Below are 7564 nucleotides of genomic sequence, written 5' to 3'. Positions count from 1 at the left end.
CACCAAAGATTCCTGCGTGGAGCCCATAGAACCCCCAAAAGCAACGGGACGAGTTCTGGTCACATACTCCCTCAAAATGACATCCTGGCCTTCTTCTGGAACTCCCTCCCCTCTCAGACTCTCAAGGTTTTCTCCAGCGTGTCTGTTCCCACAGAGCAGACCTTTGGTCTGAGACCTGACAGTCCAGATGCCACGCATGCTGCCGCGTGGCGGCGGTGTCGCGGCTTGGGACAAGAGGAGGCCCCACGGTGCGGGCTGAGGCGCCAGGCACCGCGGCGGGCGCTGAGGGTTGGGGTCACCCCCACCCCGGGCCGCCGCCGCGCTCCCAGAAAGGGGACAGAACAAGAGGCAAAAAAAAAAAAAAAAAAAAAGAAGCAGCCTGTGGCCCCCGGTATTCCCAGGCGGTCTCCCATCCAAGTACTGACCGGGCCCGACCCTGCTTAGCTTCCGAGACCAGACGAGATCGGGGGGCGTTCAGGGTGGTGTGGCCCTAGACGGCGGCGGAGGGCGCCCCTGCCCCGCTCAAGAAGCCGAGCCTCTCTGCGCTTTCCCCCCGCCGCCGCCGCCGCCGCCGCCGCCGCCGCCGCCGCCTCCCGCCCCAGGCCCCGCGCCGGGCCGGGCCTGTTGAGCTCGCCGGCCGGGTCCCGTGGGCTCCCAGGGACGGGGGTGATGGGCGGGGCGGGGCGGGTGGCTGTCTCTCTATACACACACACACACACTCACACTCACTCACACTCACACAAGATGCGCCTCCACGGCTGGACTCGCCAAGGTGGAGCCCTCCCAGCCCCCCTCGTCTCCTCGCCCGGCCTCCTTCACCTACCCGCTGCCCACCCCCAGCGCGTCGCCGCCGCTGACGCTGACTGCGCACGCGCGCGCCCTTTGACCCCAGCCAGGGGCCGCCCTCCCCCACAACCCCTTTCAGCTGTGCCCCCCCTCGCCCTGTGGGTGGGCTGCCGCCTATTCCCCCGGGCCAGGGCTGGGGCACAGCGCAAGGGGGAGGGGAGCCAGTGTATGGGGCGTCTCTCTCTGGGGATGTGTCCCATGGGTGGGGTGGGGTGGCGTGGTTTGTGGGGCGCTGAAGAAATCAGTCCCCTCCATCTCCTACCTCTGGAAAACGCCCAAGCCCCTGGAGAACCGCCGGCACCGCTTCGTGGGGGCCGGGACCCTCCTCTGTGTCCTCCTGTGGCCCGGTCCAAGGGGCCTGGGCCTGGCCGGGGCTGCATTGGACCCCGACCACCCTGGCGTGTGGACTCGCTAAAAATCGGCCATTTGATATTGGATTCCAGCTTCATTGAGGTCATTTCACTAATGAGTGCACCGGAAAGAGTTTCCTAATCCATCTGTGAGGGTGGCAACTGAAAGAGAATTTGAAAGCTGACAGAATAGGCGAGGGAAGGCATAGGAGATTTCCACACCCAGCAAGGAAGCCTTTCCCGAAATGGAAGAAAGAAACGAGCAAACAGAGACACCGGTAGCCCGCCCGGAAAAGAGTCTGCCCCCGAGAGAAAGCACCCTGACCAGGTTCACCCGTGGGTGGGTGGCGAGCTAGCGGCGTTCAGAAGAGCGAGGCCCGCAGTCTGTGCGGAAGACACCTGCACTCGGGTGTGTGTGGCGGCCCGATTCACAAGCAGCTCTAGATGTTAAACCAAGGAGAAGCCAGGGAGTTCCCAAGGCCCCAGGTGTCCTCAGCCCACGACTGGCTGCTGTGGGAATGCGAAGCCCGGCTCCTTGTCTCAGAGCGGGGTTCCCAGGAGGATCAGGCTGAAGCTGGGACTTGGCCTCAAAGTGTCCCCTCGCATGGCCACCCCCTTCCCCTTCCTGCTCCTCTACTCCTGGTGCCCCTCCATCCAGGGGCCAGACCTTAAAGAGTCACCGCAAGAGAATCCTGGTCCCAAAGGAGCCTTCTGGGGGACCGGTGCTGAGAGAGGTTGTGGGCATGGCCCGCTGGGGCTCTGCCCGACCCAGGGCTGAGAGATGCCACCTCCCAGCTCTGGGTCCCTGCAGGAAGTGTTGGCAAGCACAGGGCCAGTCCCCCAAAGGCCCAGGTACAGGGAGCCCAGGCCAAGCAGCCTGTGGAAGAAGCCACTTGCCGTGCCACCCCGGGAACAGGACTGCAGGCCCCGGCCCTTCCCACCTCCTCCTCCTCCTCCTCCTCCCCCCCCCGCGCCCCCCCCGGACATGGCACAGGGCTCAGAGACACCTCAGACTCTTGCTACCCAAGGTGCAAAGGGCATCAGTTGCTCCTCCAAACCCCCCCCCCGCCCAGCAGACCACGTTGTCCAGCCAGCCCCCGGGCCTCCCTGGGGTGCCCAGCACAAAAGTGCAGACACCCACCGGACCCTCAGTCTCAGCTTTCGGATGTTTTTGCCACTCTAAGGACCCGCAGGCCCGCTGGGCCTTCGGGCAGGACAGAGAGCCCCGGGATCCGACGTGGAGAGCTGCGTGTACGTACGTCCCCATCAGGAGGCGGTCCCCACCTCCGCGGCTCTCCCCTCGCGGGGAGCGGCAGCCCCAGCCGGCAGCCGCAGGGCCTCAGGGAAGACACCAGGCTGGGCCCCCCGCGGCACAGCGAGGGCACGTCCCCCGCACTCGACTTAGGGAAGGCTGCTGGAGACTGCTGCGGCCACCCTGCTGCCGGGTTTCTGGAGGGCTTCCTGGAAGCAGCCTCCACACCAAGCCCTTGGAAGGCCCAGGCGACGGAGGAGCCGGTCAGGCAGGGGCCGAGGACGGTGAGAGGCCGGGCGGGAAGGAGCATGTCAGGCAGGGGCAGAGGACGGTGACAGGCCGGGCGGGGAGGAGCCGGTCAGGCGGGGGCCCAGGACAGTGACGGGCCTGGCCGGGGAGGAGTGCGTCAGGCAGGGGCAGAGGAGACGGGCTGGGTAAGGGGTAGAGTGACAGTTAGGGCACAATTCACAATCGCAAAGACGTGGAAGCGACCCGAGTGCCCATCCATCCAGGAGTGCATTAATAAAATGTGGCGCGTGGACACCACGGAGTGCCATTCGGCTGTGAGGAGCAGCGGTGAGAGGGCGCCTCTCGTGTTCTCCTGGCCAGAGCTGGAACCCGTTCCAGTAAGCCAGGTATCCCAAGAATGGACACACGAGCACCACGTGAGCGCGCACACCAGCAAATTGGTACGAACGGATGGACACCTAAGTGGACGGAGAGGAATCACCTTCATCGGGTGGGTGTCGGGCGGGTGGGGGGAGGCGATGGGCATCCACATCCATTAGGAATGGGGTGGGTGCGCACCGACTGGGGGATGGGCGCACTTGAAGCTCTGACCCCAGGGGGGAGGCTTGGAGAGGGCAACTGTACCCGACCTTAACACTGGTACCCCCACAATACGCTGGAACAACATGAGAGGTATATGAATGAGAACACAGGGGGGAGGGGTGCACGGGCAACACATGTCACCTGAATACTTGTACTCCCATCATCTGCTTGAAAAGAGAGAGAAAAGAAAATGCAATCATAGAGGTAAGAGACACTTTTTAAAAATCATGAATCCGAAGAGAAAAGTAAAAGGAGGCCTGTGGAGCAGGTCTGGGTGTGACTCCGGATCCCCCAACATCAGGTGCCACCACCAAAGATTCCTGCGTGGAGCCCATAGAACCCCCAAAAGCAACGGGACGAGTTCTGGTCACATACTCCCTCAAAATGACATCCTGGCCTTCTTCTGGAACTCCCTCCCCTCTCAGACTCTCAAGGTTTTCTCCAGCGTGTCTGTTCCCACAGAGCAGACCTTTGGTCTGAGACCTGACAGTCCAGATGCCACGCATGCTGCCGCGTGGCGGCGGTGTCGCGGCTTGGGACAAGAGGAGGCCCCACGGTGCGGGCTGAGGTGCCAGGCAGCGCGGCGGGCGCTGAGGGTTGGGGTCACCCCCACCCCGGGCCGCCGCCGCGCTCCCAGAAAGGGGACAGAACAAGAGGCAAAAAAAAAAAAAAAAAAAAAAAGAAGCAGCCTGTGGCCCCCGGTATTCCCAGGCAGTCTCCCATCCAACTACTGACCGGGCCCGACCCTGCTTAGCTTCCGAGACCAGACGAGATCGGGGGCGTTCAGGGTAGTGTGGCCCTAGACGGCGGCGGAGGGCGCCCCTGCCCCGCTCAAGAAGCCGAGCCTCTCTGCGCTTTCCCCCCGCCGCCGCCGCCGCCGCCGCCGCCGCCGCCGCCGCCGCCTCCCGCCCCAGGCCCCGCGCCGGGCCGGGCCTGTTGAGTTCGCCGGCCGGGTCCCGTGGGCTCCCAGGGACGGGGGTGATGGGCGGGGCGGGGCGGGGGGCTGTCTCTCTATACACACACACACACACTCACACTCACTCACACTCACACAAGATGCGCCTCCACGGCTGGACTCGCCAAGGTGGAGCCCTCCCAGCCCCCCTCGTCTCCTCGCCCGGCCTCCTTCACCTACCCGCTGCCCACCCCCAGCGCGTCGCCGCCGCTGACGCTGACTGCGCACGCGCGCGCCCTTTGACCCCAGCCAGGGGCCGCCCTCCCCCACAACCCCTTTCAGCTGTGCCCCCCCTCGCCCTGTGGGTGGGCTGCCGCCTATTCCCCCGGGCCAGGGCTGGGGCACAGCGCAAGGGGGAGGGGAGCCAGTGTATGGGGCGTCTCTCTCTGGGGATGTGTCCCATGGGTGGGGTGGGGTGGCGTGGTTTGTGGGGCGCTGAAGAAATCAGTCCCCTCCATCTCCTACCTCTGGAAAACGCCCAAGCCCCTGGAGAACCGCCGGCACCGCTTCGTGGGGGCCGGGACCCTCCTCTGTGTCCTCCTGTGGCCCGGTCCAAGGGGCCTGGGCCTGGCCGGGGCTGCATTGGACCCCGACCACCCTGGCGTGTGGACTCGCTAAAAATCGGCCATTTGATATTGGATTCCAGCTTCATTGAGGTCATTTCACTAATGAGTGCACCGGAAAGAGTTTCCTAATCCATCTGTGAGGGTGGCAACTGAAAGAGAATTTGAAAGCTGACAGAATAGGCGAGGGAAGGCATAGGAGATTTCCACACCCAGCAAGGAAGCCTTTCCCGAAATGGAAGAAAGAAACGAGCAAACAGAGACACCGGTAGCCCGCCCGGAAAAGAGTCTGCCCCCGAGAGAAAGCACCCTGACCAGGTTCACCCGTGGGTGGGTGGCGAGCTAGCGGCGTTCAGAAGAGCGAGGCCCGCAGTCTGTGCGGAAGACACCTGCACTCGGGTGTGTGTGGCGGCCCGATTCACAAGCAGCTCTAGATGTTAAACCAAGGAGAAGCCAGGGAGTTCCCAAGGCCCCAGGTGTCCTCAGCCCACGACTGGCTGCTGTGGGAATGCGAAGCCCGGCTCCTTGTCTCAGAGCGGGGTTCCCAGGAGGATCAGGCTGAAGCTGGGACTTGGCCTCAAAGTGTCCCCTCGCATGGCCACCCCCTTCCCCTTCCTGCTCCTCTACTCCTGGTGCCCCTCCATCCAGGGGCCAGACCTTAAAGAGTCACCGCAAGAGAATCCTGGTCCCAAAGGAGCCTTCTGGGGGACCGGTGCTGAGAGAGGTTGTGGGCATGGCCCGCTGGGGCTCTGCCCGACCCAGGGCTGAGAGATGCCACCTCCCAGCTCTGGGTCCCTGCAGGAAGTGTTGGCAAGCACAGGGCCAGTCCCCCAAAGGCCCAGGTACAGGGAGCCCAGGCCAAGCAGCCTGTGGAAGAAGCCACTTGCCGTGCCACCCCGGGAACAGGACTGCAGGCCCCGGCCCTTCCCACCTCCTCCTCCTCCTCCTCCTCCCCCCCCCCCGCGCCCCCCCGGACATGGCACAGGGCTCAGAGACACCTCAGACTCTTGCTACCCAAGGTGCAAAGGGCATCAGTTGCTCCTCCAAACCCCCCCCCCCGCCCAGCAGACCACGTTGTCCAGCCAGCCCCCGGGCCTCCCTGGGGTGCCCAGCACAAAAGTGCAGACACCCACCGGACCCTCAGTCTCAGCTTTCGGATGTTTTTGCCACTCTAAGGACCCGCAGGCCCGCTGGGCCTTCGGGCAGGACAGAGAGCCCCGGGATCCGACGTGGAGAGCTGCGTGTACGTGTACGTACGTCCCCATCAGGAGGCGGTCCCCACCTCCGCGGCTCTCCCCTTGCGGGGAGCGGCAGCCCCAGCCGGCAGCCACAGGGCCTCAGGGAAGACACCAGGCTGGGCCCCCCGCGGCACAGCGGGGGCACGTCCCCCGCACTCGACTTAGGGAAGGCTGCTGGAGACTGCTGCGGCCACCCTGCTGCCGGGTTTCTGGAGGGCTTCCTGGAAGCAGCCTCCACACCAAGCCCTTGGAAGGCCCAGGCGACGGAGGAGCCGGTCAGGCAGGGGCCGAGGACGGTGAGAGGCCGGGCGGGAAGGAGCATGTCAGGCAGGGGCAGAGGACGGTGACAGGCCGGGCGGGGAGGAGCCGGTCAGGCGGGGGCCCAGGACAGTGACGGGCCTGGCCGGGGAGGAGTGCGTCAGGCAGGGGCAGAGGAGACGGGCTGGGTAAGGGGTAGGGTGACAGTTAGGGCACAATTCACAATCGCAAAGACGTGGAAGCGACCCGAGTGCCCATCCATCCAGGAGTGCATTAATAAAATGTGGCGCGTGGACACCACGGAGTGCCATTCGGCTGTGAGGAGCAGCGGTGAGAGGGCGCCTCTCGTGTTCTCCTGGCCAGAGCTGGAACCCGTTCCAGTAAGCCAGGTATCCCAAGAATGGACACACGAGCACCACGTGAGCGCGCTCACCAGCAAATTGGTACGAACGGATGGACACCTAAGTGGACGGAGAGGAATCACCTTCATCGGGTGGGTGTCGGGCGGGTGGGGGGAGGCGATGGGCATCCACATCCATTAGGAATGGGGTGGGTGCGCACCGACTGGGGGATGGGCGCACTTGAAGCTCTGACCCCAGGGGGGAGGCTTGGAGAGGGCAACTGTACCCGACCTTAACACTGGTACCCCCCACAATACGCTGGAACAACATGAGAGGTATATGAATGAGAACACAGGGGGGAGGGGTGCACGGGCAACACATGTCACCTGAATACTTGTACTCCCATCATCTGCTTGAAAAGAGAGAGAAAAGAAAATGCAATCATAGAGGTAAGAGACACTTTTTAAAAATCATGAATCCGAAGAGAAAAGTAAAAGGAGGCCTGTGGAGCAGGTCTGGGTGTGACTCCGGATCCCCCAACATCAGGTGCCACCACCAAAGATTCCTGCGTGGAGCCCATAGAACCCCCAAAAGCAACGGGACGAGTTCTGGTCACATACTCCCTCAAAATGACATCCTGGCCTTCTTCTGGAACTCCCTCCCCTCTCAGACTCTCAAGGTTTTCTCCAGCGTGTCGGTTCCCACAGAGCAGACCTTTGGTCTGAGACCTGACAGTCCAGATGCCACGCATGCTGCCGCGTGGCGGCGGTGTCGCGGCTTGGGACAAGAGGAGGCCCCACGGTGCGGGCTGAGGCGCCAGGCAGCGCGGCGGGCGCTGAGGGTTGGGGTCACCCCCACCCCGGGCCGCCGCCGCGCTCCCAGAAAGGGGACAGAACAAGAGGCAAAAAAAAAAAAAAAAAAAAAAGAAGC

General features: G+C 63.8%; 2 pseudogenes; both read right to left on the bottom strand.

Annotated features, from left to right (window-relative positions):
• Positions 1–376: 376 nt before the first annotated feature.
• LOC142876265 (uncharacterized) lies at positions 377–496 on the bottom strand (annotated as a pseudogene).
• A 3469-nt stretch (positions 497–3965) lies between these two features.
• LOC142876311 (uncharacterized) lies at positions 3966–4084 on the bottom strand (annotated as a pseudogene).
• Between the last annotated feature and the right edge of the window lie 3480 nt (positions 4085–7564).

This window comes from Microcebus murinus, chromosome 14 (assembly GCF_040939455.1).
Source record: "Microcebus murinus isolate Inina chromosome 14, M.murinus_Inina_mat1.0, whole genome shotgun sequence".
Lineage (NCBI taxonomy): Eukaryota > Metazoa > Chordata > Mammalia > Primates > Cheirogaleidae > Microcebus > Microcebus murinus.
Note: the sequence above shows the minus strand (reverse complement) of the source record. Positions and strands in the feature narration are given on the sequence as shown.